Below are 13,721 nucleotides of genomic sequence, written 5' to 3' on the forward strand. Positions count from 1 at the left end.
GGATGCACACTGAGGAGCTCTACGGAGTTTCTCTGAAAAGACTAAGTTAGATTTTTTATTTTCAGGGAGCACTGCTGGCAACAGTCTCCCTGCTTCGTGGGACTTAGGGGAGAGAAGTCAGACCTACTTCTGTGAGTTTAAAGGATCTGCTTCTTTGGCTACAGGACACCATTAGCTCCTGAGGGTTTGGAACACTAGGTACGCCTAGGGGTTCATTCCCAGAGCCCGCCGTCACCCCCCTTGCAGAGCCAGAAGACAGGTGAGTAGAAGATCAGAAGACTTCAGTGACTGCTTTAAGGTACCGCATAGCGGTCGGCTGCGTACCATGCTCCCACACACAACAGCACTGCAGGGTGCAGGGCGTGGGTGGGGAAGGGGGCGCCCTGGGCAGCATATAAACCTCACTTATCTATCTGGCAACAGCGGACAAGGTGCCTGGGCACTGTCCGGACCCCCATCAGTGTCAATTTAGAAATGAGCGGGTCTGAAGCGCGCCAGTAAGAGGGCGGGGCTTAGCCCTCACAGCACACAGCCCGGCGCCATTTCTCTTCACATGGCTGCAGAGACGCTGATCCTTCCTCACACTGCTGAAACAAGTAATAGGGTGAAAAATGGGGGGGGGGGGGGCACAGCGATTTTGGTGCATTATACTAGATTATAAAAGCGCTGCAGGTCTGGGACATTATCTGTAGTGTTCAGACCGGGTTTTGGGTGCTGGGGTGTGAGCTGGCACACATCTCCCTCTGTGTCTCTGACAGGCTTTGCTATAGGTCTGTCCCCTATAGGCCCAGTGTGTCTGCGTGTGGTGGGTGCACGTGTGTCGGCATGTCTGAGGCGGAGTGCTCCTCCCAGGAGGAGACTGTTGGGGACACAAAAGGCTGTGGGACTGACCCTGTCGGCACCGCAGACAGCGGATTGGGTGAATGTTTTGAGTGCTTTGAATGCAAATGTGGCTCTGATTAATAAGATTGGATAAATCTGAGTCTCAGAACCAGGCTTGGAAGAAATCCGTAGAGGATGTGGTGTTTCAAGTCCAGACCCCTTCGGGGTCACAAAAATGTTAATTTGCCCAGCTGGCAGACACGGATACAGACACGGACGCTGACTCAAGTGTCGACTATAGTGATGCCAGATTAGATCCAAAACTGGCAAAGAGCATTCAGTACATGATTGTGGCTATAAAAGATGTATTACATATCACTGAGGACCCTGCTGTTCCTGATACTAGGGTCTGTATGTATAAAGGGAAGAAACCTGAGGTAACATTTCCTCCCTCTCATGAACTGAATGCGCTTTGTGAAAAGGTTTGGGAAAATCCTGACAAAGTTGCAGATTCCCAAATGGATTGTAGTGGCGTATTCCCTCTGGGGATAGGGAAAAATGGGAGTCACCCTTCATTGTGGACAAAGCTTTATCACGGCTGTCCAAAAAGGTGGATCTTCCGTCCCCTGACACGGCAGCCCTAAAGGATCCTGCGGATCGTAGGCAGGAAACTACATTGAAATCCATTTGTCTCCACTGGTACGCTACTCAGACCAGCCATTGCATCTGCATGGGTGAGTAGTGCTATCGAAAAATGAGCAGATAACCTGTCATCTGAATTGGATACCCTGGATCGGGATAACATTCTTCTGACACTAGGTCATATCAGGGACGCTGCAGTCTACCTAAAGGAAGCTGCGAGAGATATTGGCCTCTTGGGTTCACGGGCCAATGCCATGTCAGTCTCAGCTAGGAGAGCATTGTGGATTCATCAATGGAATGCTGATGCTGACTCCAAAAAAGCTATGGAGTCTCTACTGTATAAAGGTGGTGTATTGTTTGGTGATGGCCTCGCTGAGTTGGTATCTACGGCTACCACGGGTAAGTCTTAATTTTTACCTTATGTGCCTGCACCACAAAAGAAAGCACACCAGTATCAGATGCAGTCCTTTCGGCCCTATAAATACAGAAAAGGCAGAGGGTCTTCCTTCCTTGCTACTAGAGGAAAGTGTAAGCGATCACCGGCCGTGGCCGGTTCCCAGGAGCAGAAGTCCTCCCCGGCTTCTGCCAAGTCCACCGCATGACGCTGGGGCTCCTCTGCGGGAGTCCGCACCAGTGGGGGCACGTCTCGGGCTCTTCAGTCAGTTCTGGGCTCGTTCGGAACTAGACCCATGGGTTTTAGAAAGTGTCCCATGGGTACAAACTGGAGTTTCAAGACGTCCCCCCCCCCCCCCCCCTCACCGATTTTTAAAATCAGCCTTACCAGCTTCTCTTCCAGACAGGGAAGTGGTATGCGCCGCATTACAGAAATTGTCACAATCAAGTCATTGTCAGGGTTACATAGTATCTGAGGTTGAAAAAAGACAATTGTCCATCGAGTTCAACCTATTTGTGTTCTCCTATGCATGATGATTTGACTAAAATTTCTGACTGATGCTGCTGTCAGCCGTTGCATTTTATCCCTATTTATAGTAACTATAATGCATGACTATGCACCATACCCCTGGATATCCTTATCCATTAGGAATTTATCTAACCCATTCTTAAGGGTGTTGACAGATTCCGCCATTACAACTCCCTCGGGCAGGGAATTCCAAGCACGTATTGTCCTTACCGTGAAAAAGCCTTTACGCCGTATTGTGCGGAATCTCCTCTCCTCTAACCTGAGCGAGTGTCCACGAGTCCTCTGTGTTGATCTAACCAAAAACAGGTCCCGCGCAAGCTCTGTGTATTGTCCCCTTATATATTTGTAGATGTTGATCATATCCCCTCTTAGTCTCCGCTTTTCCAATGTAAACATGCCTAGTCTTTCAAGCCTTTCCTTGTATTCCATCGTCTCCATGCCCTTAATTAGTTTGGTCGCCCTCCTCTGTACCTTTTCAAGCTCCAGGATATCCTTTTTGTAGTACGGTGCCCAGAATTGTACACAGTATTCAAGGTGTGGCCTCACTAGTGATTTATATAACGGGAGTATAATACTCTCGTCCCTAGCATCAATACCCCGTTTTATGCATGCTAATATCTTATTAGCCTTCTTTGCTGCAGTCCTACTTTGGGTACTACTGCTTAGCTTGCTATCTATGAGGACATCTAAGTCCTTTTCCAGTACAGAATCCCCTAATTTTACCCCATTTAGTAGGTAGGTGTAATTTTTGTTCTTGTTACCACAGTGCATTACCTTACACTTGTCTGTGTTGAAGCGCATTCTCCATTTGGCTGCCCATGCTTCTAATTTAACTAAGTCGTTCTGAAGAGACTCGGCATCCTCCTCTGTATTTATAGCCTTACACAATTTGGTATCATCTTCAAAAATTTACACCATGCTCTCTAGACCGTCTGTTAGGTCGTTAATGAAAATATTGAACAATAGCGGTCCTAATACAGAGCCTTGCGGCACACCACTTAGCACTTAAGTCCCGTTGCAACAGGGAGAAGGCTTTTATTCGAGCCTGTTTGTGGTTCCGAAGCCAGACGGCTCAGTCAGACCAATCCTGAACCTCAAATCCCTCAATTTCTACCTAACAAAATTCAAATTCAAGATGGAATCTCTCCGGGCTGTGATCTCCAGTCTGGAGGAGGGGGATTTTATGGTGTCGGTAGACATAAAGGATGCCTACTTACATGTTCCCATTTATCCTCCACATCAGGCTTACCTGAGGTTTGCAGTTCAGGATTGTCATTACCAATTTCTGACGTTTCCGTTTGGTCTGTGCACGGCTCCGAGGGTTTTCACCAAAGTAATGACCGAAATTATGGTTCTCCTGCGCAAACAAGGAGTCACAATTATCCCGTACTTGGACGATCTCCTGATAAAGGCGAGATCCAGGGACCAATTACTGCAGAACATTACGCTCTCCCTGACAATTCTGCAGCAACATGGTTGGCTCCTAAACTTGCCAAAATCACTGTTGGTTCCGACGAGACGGCTGTCGTTTTTGGGAATGATTCTGGACACAGAATTAGAGTTTTTCTTCCAGTGGAAAAGGCTCTGGAAATTCAGAACCTGGTCAAACAAATCCTGAAACTGCCAAGAGTATCGATCCATCAATGAACTCGGTTGCTGGGGAAGATGGTGTCTGCCTATGAGGCCATTCAGTTTGGCAGATTCCATGCCAGAGCGTTTCAGTGGGACCTATTGGACAAGTGATCCGGGTCCCATCTGCACATGAATCGAAGGATAACCCTGTCCTCCAAGACCAGAATCGTCCTCCTGTGGTGGCTACACAGCTCTCGCCTCCTAGAGGGGACGCAGGTTCGGGGTCCAGGACTGGATTGTGGTGACCACGGATGCGAGTCTCCGAGACTGGGGAGCAGTCACGCAGGGGAAAGACCATTTTCCCTGGAAGCAAGTCAGGAAATGTGTCTACACATAAACGTGCTGGAGTTAAGGGCCATTCACAATGGCCTTCTGCAAGCGGAACATTTTCTTCGCAATCTGCCGGTCTTAATTCAGTCGAACAACATAACAGCAGTAGCGTACATAAACCGCCAGGGCGGTACAAAGAGCGGCAATGGCAGAGGCCACGAAGGTGCTCCGTTGGGCGGAAAGGCATGCAAGCGCTCTATCAGCGATCTTCAATCCAGGAGTAGACAACTGGGAGGCAGACTTCCTCAGCAGACACTATCTCCATCCAGGAGAGTGGGGTCGTCTTCAAGAGGTCTTTGCAGAAGTGCCAAGTCTTTGGGGAATTCCTCAAATAGACATGATGGCGTCTCGTCTCAACAAGAAACTTAAGAGATCTTGTTCCAGGTCGAGAGACCCTCAAGCAATAGCAGTGGACGCCCTAGTGACACCGTGGGTGTTTCGGTCGGTGTACGTGTTTCCTTTGCTTCCACTTATTCCAAAAGTGATAAAGATTATAAGAAGAACAAAGGTTCAAGCGATCCTCATTGTTCCAGATTGGACAAGGATGGCTTGGTATCCAGATCTTCAGGAATTACTCATAGGAGATCCCTGGCCTCTTCCTCTGAGGGAGGATCTGTTACAGCAGGGGCCGTGCGTGTTCCAAGACTTACCGCGACTTCGTTTGACGGCTTTGAGGTTGAACGCCGGATCCTAGACCAAAAGGGTATTCCCAAGGAAGTCATCCCTACTCTTATTCAGGCCAGGAAATGAGTAACGTCTAAACATTACCACCGTATTTGGAGAAAATGTGTCTTGGTGTGAATCCAAGAAAGCTCCTATGGAAGAATTTCAGTTAGGACGTTTTGTCCATTTTCTACAAGCCGGTGTGGATGCGGGCCTAAAGTTGGGCTCAATTAAAGTTCAAATTTCGGCTTTATCGGTTTTCTTCCAAAAACAATTGCCATCACTTCAAGAAGTTCAGAACTTCGTGAAAGGCGTATTGCACATCCAACCTCCTTTTGTGCCCCCTGTGGCACCATGGGATCTTAACGTGGTGTTGCAGTTCCTTCAGTCTCATTGGTTAGAACCTTTACAGGAGGTAGAGTTGAAATTCCTTACTTGGAAAGTGGTCATGGTGTTGGTCTTGGCATCCGCAAGGCGGGTGTCTGAATTGGCGGCCTTGTCTCACAAGAGCCCTTATTTGATCTTCCATGAAGATAGAGCAGAATTGAGGACTCGTCAGCAGTTTCTGCCGAAAGTGGTGTCATCGTTCCATTTGAACCAACCTATTGTGGTGCCAGTGGCTACTGACGCCTTGCTGGAATCGAAGCTTCTCGATGTAGTAAGATCTTTGAAAATTTATGTCGCCAGAACGGCTCAGTTTAGGAAAACAGAGGCTCTGTTTGTCTTGTATGCTCACAATAAAATTGGGGCTCCTGCTTCCAAGCCGACTACTGCGCGCTGGATCTGTCATACGATTCAGCAGGCTCATTCTACGGCTGGATTGCCATTACCGAAATCTGTGAAGGCCCATTCTACCAGGAAGGTGGGCTCGTCCTGGGCGGCTGCCCGGGGGGGTTTCGGCATTACAACTTTGCCGAGCAGCTACTTGGTCGGGTTCAAACACCTTTGCGAAGTTCTACAAGTTTGGTACCCTGGCTAATGAGGACCTCATGTTTGGTCAATCGGTGCTGCAGAGTCGTCCGCACTCTTCCGCCCGTTCTAGAGCTTTGGTATAAGCCCCATGGTTCTTGATGTGACCCCAGCATCCTCTAGGACGTATGAGAAAATAGGATTTTAATACCTACCGGTAAATCCTTTTCTTAGTGCGTAGAGGATGCTGGCCACCCGTTCCAGTGCGTACTGTATCTGCAGTTATTAGTTGTGGTTACACACATGTGTTATGTTTATAGTCTGCCTGTTGCTGATGTTCATGCCGTTGACTTGCGTTGTGTTAAATGCCATGTTGTACGGCGTGCTTGAGGTGTGAGCTGGTATGTATCTCACGTTAGTTTAACAATAAATCCTTTTCCTCGAAATGTCCGTCTCCCTGGGCACAGTTCCTATAACTGGAGTCTGGAGGAGGAGCATAGAGGGAGGAGCCAGTTCACACCCCTTTGAAGTCTTGAAGTGCCCATGTCTCCTGTGGATCCCATCTATACCTCATGGTTCTTGATGTGACCCCAGCATCCTCTACTGACTAAGAGAAAAGGATTTACTGGTAGGTATTAAAATCCTATTTTCTGCTAGGGTTGCTCAGAATGAATCTGCAACTCAGGTTTTACAGAATTCTATGGCAGTTTGGTCTGGTTCTGTTACCTCAGGACCCCCCTCTGTGGGTTTCCACAAACGTGCTCTTGTCGAGATCATGCAAGACATGGATACAGACACGGCAGACGGTGATGGGGATGTGCTCAGGGGGTCCGTATCTCTTGCAAAGGGGGTGCAGTTGACGATAGAGGCTATTAGAGATGTGCTGAATATTACTGACACAACACCTGAACAGGTTGAGGAGGCTTACTTCACTGACCATAAGAAAGCCTTGCTAACCTTCCCTGCGTCCAAAGAATTAAATGCTATTTTTGAAAAAGCATGGGAAAATCCATAGAAATTCCAGATTCCTAGGAAGGTTCTGGTTGCTTTCCCCTTCCCTGAGGAGGATAGAAAGAAATGGGAACCCACCCATAGTGTACGCGACTGTATCCAGACTCTCGAAAAAGGTGGTTGAAGGAGCCGGCTGGTCGCAAAATTGGTACTACGCTCAAATCCATATACACAGTGGTCTGCCGACGTGGAGACCCTACCCTACACAGGTCAGGCTCTCTTTGGGGAAGCATTGGATGCGTGGATCTCCATGGCTACAGTGGGTGAGTCCCCTTTTCTTCCCTCAGCAGCTCCTGCTACAAAGAAACCTTTTTCTTCACCTGCATCTCAGTCCTTTCGGGTTACTAAACCAAGAAAGGCCAAACCGGCCAACACCTCCTTTAGAGGGGGCTGACCAAAATCCAAGAAACCTGCTGCGGCGGGTTCCCAGGAACAGAAGCCTGCTTCAGGTACGCCAAAGTCCTCCGCATAACGGTGGACAGCACAGCCTGGAGGTAGGGCTGGTGGGGGTGAGACTCGGACATTTCAGTCACATCTGGGTGTCACCGGCCTGGACCCCTGGGTACTAGATAGTGTCCCAGGGGGTACCGGCTGGAATTTCAAAATCTCCCTCATCGGTTCTTCACATCGGGCTTGCCAGCTTTGCCGGCAGACAGGGTTACCCTACAGGGAGCCATCCAGAAGTTGGTGGAGGCACAGATCATTGTACCAGTCCCCCCTCATGCAAAACAAAGGTTACTATTCAAAACTCTTCGTGGTACCGAAACCGGATGGTTCGGTCAGGCCCATTCTGAACTTTAAAATCACTAAAACCCTTTCTGAGGGAGTTCAAGTTCAAAATGGAGTCTCTAAGAGCGGTGATATCGGGTCTGGAAGAGGGGGAATTCCTGGTATCCCTGGATATCAAGGATGTGTACCTCCACATTCCGATTTTAGTTGACGCATCAAGCTTATCTCCGATTCGCACTGTTGGATTGTCATTTTCAGTTCCAGGCCCTACCATTCGGCCTCTCCACAGCACCAGGGGTATTCACCAAGGTGATGGCGGAAATTATGGTTCTCCTCCGCAGGCAGGGGGTGAACATAATTCCGTATCTGGACGATCTGCTGATAAAGGCATTGTTCAAGGAGAAGCTGTTACGGTCAATAGCGCTCACGATCCAGCTTCTCAGGGGACATGGTTGGATCCTAAATATCCCAAAATCACATTTGGAACCAACCAGGAGGTTGTCCTTTCTGGGAATGATCCTCGACACAGAAGTGCAGAGGGTGTTTCTTCCGGAGGAAAAAACGGTGATGCAAGCAATGGTCCGGGATGTCCAGCCCAAGTGTCGGTTCATCAGTGCATTCGCCTTCTGGGAAAGCTGGTGGCCTCTTATGAGGCTCTGCAGTACAGGAGGTTTCATGCTCTGTCCTTCCAACTGGACCTCCCGGACAAGTGGTCGGGATCCCATCTACACATGCACCAGAGAATAAGTGTTGCCAAAGGCCAGGATTTCACTCCTCTGGTGGCTGCACTTACTTCACCTTCTGGAGGGTTGCAGGTTCGGGATTCAGGACTGGATCCTTCTAACCACAGATGCAAGTCTCCGGGGCTGGGGTGCAGTCACTCAAGGGGAAACCTTCCAAGGACGGTGGTCAAGTCTGGAAGCCAGCCTGCCAATAAACATTCTGGAACTAAGAGCCGTCTACAACGGTCTTCTCCAATCGGCCCTTCTTCTGAGAAATCGGGTAATTCAAGTGCAGTCGGACAATGTAACGACAGTGGCTTACATAAACAGACAGGGCGGAACGAAGAGCAGAGCTGCAATGTCAGAGGTAACAAGAATCATCCTCTGGGTAGCAGAAAACGCGTTGGCGCTGTCGGCAATCTTCATTCCGGGAGTAGACAACTGGGAAGCGGACTTCCTCAGCAGACAACCCCATCCAGGGGAGTGGGGTATCCATCCGGAGGTGTTCAAGGAGGTAACAGATCTTTGGGGCGTACCCCAGATCGATATGATGGCCTCATCTCAACAAGACGCTTTGGTGGTATTGTTCCAGGTCGAGGGACCTGCAAACCGTGGCGTGGATGCCCTAGTGACTCCGTGGGTGTTCCGGTCGATGTACGTGTTTCCTCCACCTCCACTAATTCCAAGAGTTCTCAAACTCATAAGGAGAACGAGTTCAGGGGAACCTCATTGCTCCAGACTGGCCAAGGAGGGCTTAGTATGCGGATCTTCTGGATTTACTGCTAGAAGAGCTGAGGCCTCTTTGGGAGGACCTGCTGCAGCAGGGGCCGTTTGCTTATCAAGACTTGCCGCAGCTACGTTTGACGGCATGGAGGTTGAATGCCAGATATTAGCTCGGAAGGACATTCCGAACACGGTTATTCCTACCCTGATACAGGCTAGGAAAGGAGTAACGTCTAAACATTACCATCGTATTTGGAAAAGATATGCATCTTGGTGTGAGTCTGAGAAGTTTCCTACAGTGGAGTTTCAATTGGGACGGTTTCTCTTCCTGCAAGCAGGTGTGGATATGGGCCTGAGGTTGGGATCTGTAAAGGTCCAGTTTTCGGTCCTATCCATTTTCTTCCAGAAACAGTTGGCTTCCCTTCCCGAGGTTCAGACTTTTCTGAAAGGGGTTCTGCACATACCTGTGTTCTGCAGCCAGTAAGATTGACCACTAGCTTTAGCGATGTACCTGAGCTTATGGTAAATGTAGCTGGCACAAGACAACCTTTTCTTGTAGATATGGGGGTGGCCAGATCTGTGTTAAAATCTTCAACAGGAATAGTGACCACGGGCAAAACCATTTCGGCTATGGGAGTAACGGGAAAAATGCAACAGTATCCTTTGACTAGACCTGCAGAGGTTACGATAGGGCCCTTGCATACTAAACATTCATTCTTGTTGGCTGCGTCGACCCCAACTAACCTACTTGGCAGAGACTTATGTAAAATGTGGTGTGTCATATATTGTACACCTGAGGGTGTGTTTTTAGATATCCCTGAAAACCATGCACAGGAAGTGCAAGATATGTTAGACACACCTCAAAGGCTAATGCTGCACTCTACCATTCTAGATACATGTCCATCGCAGGTACAGGAAATTATCTCACAAATACCGGGTTCCCTATGGACCAAAGATGGACAGGACACTGGATTGATGGCAAACGTAGCCCCAGTAGTAGTACAAAGAAAAGATGGCAGGATAGCTCCAAAAATCCCCCAGTACCCTCTGAAACCAGAGGTGGAATTAGGAGTATACCCTGTCATAGAACGGCTGCTACAGCAGGGCATCCTAGTCGGGACGTCCAGCAAAGCCAATAGTCCCATCTTCCCTGTGAAAAAGAGTGGGGGGAGGGCTTACAGGCTAGTGCAGGATTTAAGGGGAATAAACAAAATAGTCAACAGCCAATTCCCCGTTGTGCCCAATCCAGCTGTCATCCTCGTGCAGATTCCCGCTACCTCTTACTTCACGGTAATTCATCTTTGCTCTGGTTTCTTTTCTGTCCTTCACCCTGACAGACAGTACCTTTTTGCTTTCACCTACAGGGGAGTACAATACACATGGACCCGTCTTCCCCAAGGTTTCATTGACAGCCCAAGTATATTCTCCCAAGCCCTACATGACTGTTTGCAATCCTTTCAACCTGAGAATGGGTTGGTGCTGATACAATATGTTGATGACTTTTTATGCTCTGATTCATTTGAGTCGTCCCTGGCAGACACTTAACAGCTTCTGTTTCATCTCTCCCAGACAGGACACAAGGTTTCTAAGGATAAATTACAGTTGTGCCGGATTAGGGTTAAATACTTGGGACGCAAGGATTTAGATCTGACCACAGACCTGATACAAGTCATCCGTGCCGCAAACCCAGCAACAAATTCACACTTTTCTAGGAATCTGTGGATATTGTCAGAACTGGATTCTGGGGTTCTCTACTCTGGCACTACCACTGCAAGAAATGGTTTCTGCAAACAAACCAGAACGGGTCTACCATACAGAGGAGTCTGAACTGGTGTTTGAGAGACTAAAAGAGTGCTTATCACAAGCACCAGCATTAGGGATGCCAGATTATGAGAAACCTTTGAGTTGTACGGTACCGAAAGTGCTGGGTGCACGGCAGGAGTCCTAACCCAGAAACATGGTGATGCCAGCAGACCGGTAGCCTACTACAGTGCACAACTGGACACTGTAGCATGGTTTCTCCCCACTTGCCTACAAAGTGTTGCAGCCATAGATTTGCTGGTAAGTAAAAGCGAAGACATAGTGTTAGGACACGACCTGACAATCACCACACCTCATGCAGTATCAGCCTTGCTAATCTCTGCCCAAACCAGACATGTCTCATCCGCTTGGTTTACAAAGTGGAAACTATCACTGATGGCCCCTGTAAACATCACCATAAAGAGGTGTAGCACACTAAATCCTGCAAATTATTTGCCGAGTGTGCCTCGTCATGCACAAAGGGTGGAGGATGAGAACGATGGTGAAGGAGGATTTAGTATAGACACTGATACGCATGATTGTATGGAATACTTGAACCAGACTTTCACTGCGAGACCTGACATCAGTGACAACCCACTAGAAGACGTAGACTTTACCTTCTACACTGACGGTAGTTGCCACAGACAGACTCAGGAGACCTGTGCACCGGATACGCAGTTGTAGATAATGAAGGTATCATAGAAGCTGAACCCCTTGGTCCACCTCACTCAGCACAAGTCACTGAGCTAGTAGCACTGACCAGAGCATGCGAGTTGGCAAAGGGTAAGTCAACTAATATATACACGGACTCTAGATATGCTTTCGGGGTGGTGCATGATTTCGGGGCCCTGTGGCCTCTCAGAAATTTAATGACGGCGGCTGGCACACCTGTGCCGCATGCGTCACATATCAAAAGGCTTTTGACAGCCATACAAGAACTGGACAGAGTGGCTGTTATAAAGTATAAAGCACACACCTACAACCAAGACCCAATTTCACTTGGTAACAGCCGAGCGGACAATGCTGCAAAATCAGCAGCAAGCACCACCACACAAATTAACACCACACAACTGCTGACATTCAATACTGTAAACACGTAACAATTAATTTAAATGCAAGATTTGTGTTCCCTACAGGAGAAGGTGGTCTGGAAGGTGAAGGGATATGGTCAGGAGTCCTCAGGACTTTGGAGAGATGGACAAGGTAAGCCAGTGGCCCCCAGGGCACATCTCCCAAGCCTAGCTGAAGCGGCACATGGTCTGACTCATCTGGGCAAGGAAGGTATGTGCAAATTGGTAAATGCCTACTGGAGTGCACCAGGGTTCTCTTCTCAGTTGAGCAAGAAAGCAATGACATGTCTTGCTTGAGGAGGAATATTGGTAAGACGATACCGGCGGAGCCATCCCAAATCCCTCCTACAGATGGACCTTTCCAGGTAATACAAATTTACTTCATAAAGCTACCACCCTGTAGGAACTTGAAATATGTTTTGGTATGTACTGATGTCTTCTCAAACTGGGTAGAGGCATTCCCTGTCGCCACAAATACTGCTGTATTCACAGGTAAGAAAATTATACAAGAATTTGTGTGTAGCTATGGTATCCCTAAGATTATTTAAAGTGATAGGGGTACCCATTTTACAGGTGGAGTCTTACAGGTCATGTGCAAACTTATGGGTATTAATAGTAAGCTACATACTCCCTACTGGCCAAAGGCCAGTGTGAAGGTGGAGCGAATGAATAGCACTATTAAGAACAAGCTGAGCAAAGTGATGGCTGAAACTGGACTGTTGTGGCTGGAAGCACTGCCACTAGCGGTGTATAGCATCAGAACCACTCCCAGGTCACCGCTTAACCTATCACCCTTTGAAATTCTTTTTGGACGACAGCCCCATGTAATGATAGATCCATAGGATCTGAAATGCAATAATTAAATGACACTGCAATATTTGGATAGGATGAGCCAGCAACTGCGAAACCAGCAAAGGAATCTGAAACTGGCGATTCCGGACCTACCAAACAGTAATTGTCATGAAATTGAACCTGGGGATTGTGATGATTCGAAATTTTCTACGCTCAGGTTGCCTCATAGATGGGAAGGACCATATCAAGTTTTGTTGACCAGCATGACAGCACTGAAGGTTGCCGAGAGAGAGACTTGTGTCCACTCATCCCACTACAAGAAGGTCGCTGACCCGGAGCAAACTCGTGAGAAGGAGAAAGGTGAAGCAAACCTCATATCACTAGAGAATCTGTTCCGGGAAGTCTGAAAGGCAGGACTGTTGAACGGCACCTGAGCGTGGTGAAAAGCAAAATCAAGGATGGTTGTTTGAAAAAAAAAAAAAAAAACTGGTATAAGTAAGAGATCTGGTAGTCACGGAGCTCGGAGGCAATGTGAAGGGTTATTGTCTGACGAATACTGCATATGTAAGTACTGCAATAACAGTCGAAGATGGGTGCATCCAGCGATGTCAGTCAAACAATAATATCAATATTGACGGACATACTTTGAGTGACTATCACTCAGTGGGTATGGTCTTAAACCAAACAGAATGCTGGGTGTGCTCACAAGTACCTCAAGGACAGAGTAAATCTGGATTAGTGCCATACCCATTAACAGTAAATGAGGTACTCGAATTGCATGGGGGGGAGACCGGTGGACAGAAAATTCAATATATCTAGATCCCCTAGCTTAAAGCTATACCAGTACCACGTAGATAGATCACTACTGTGTTTCAACATAACCAATTTCCAGAAACCAGGAAATTGGGAGGTGACTTGGAACAATCCGACAATGACCTCACACACAGCTGATAA

Source organism: Pseudophryne corroboree, chromosome 2 (assembly GCF_028390025.1).
Source record: "Pseudophryne corroboree isolate aPseCor3 chromosome 2, aPseCor3.hap2, whole genome shotgun sequence".
Lineage (NCBI taxonomy): Eukaryota > Metazoa > Chordata > Amphibia > Anura > Myobatrachidae > Pseudophryne > Pseudophryne corroboree.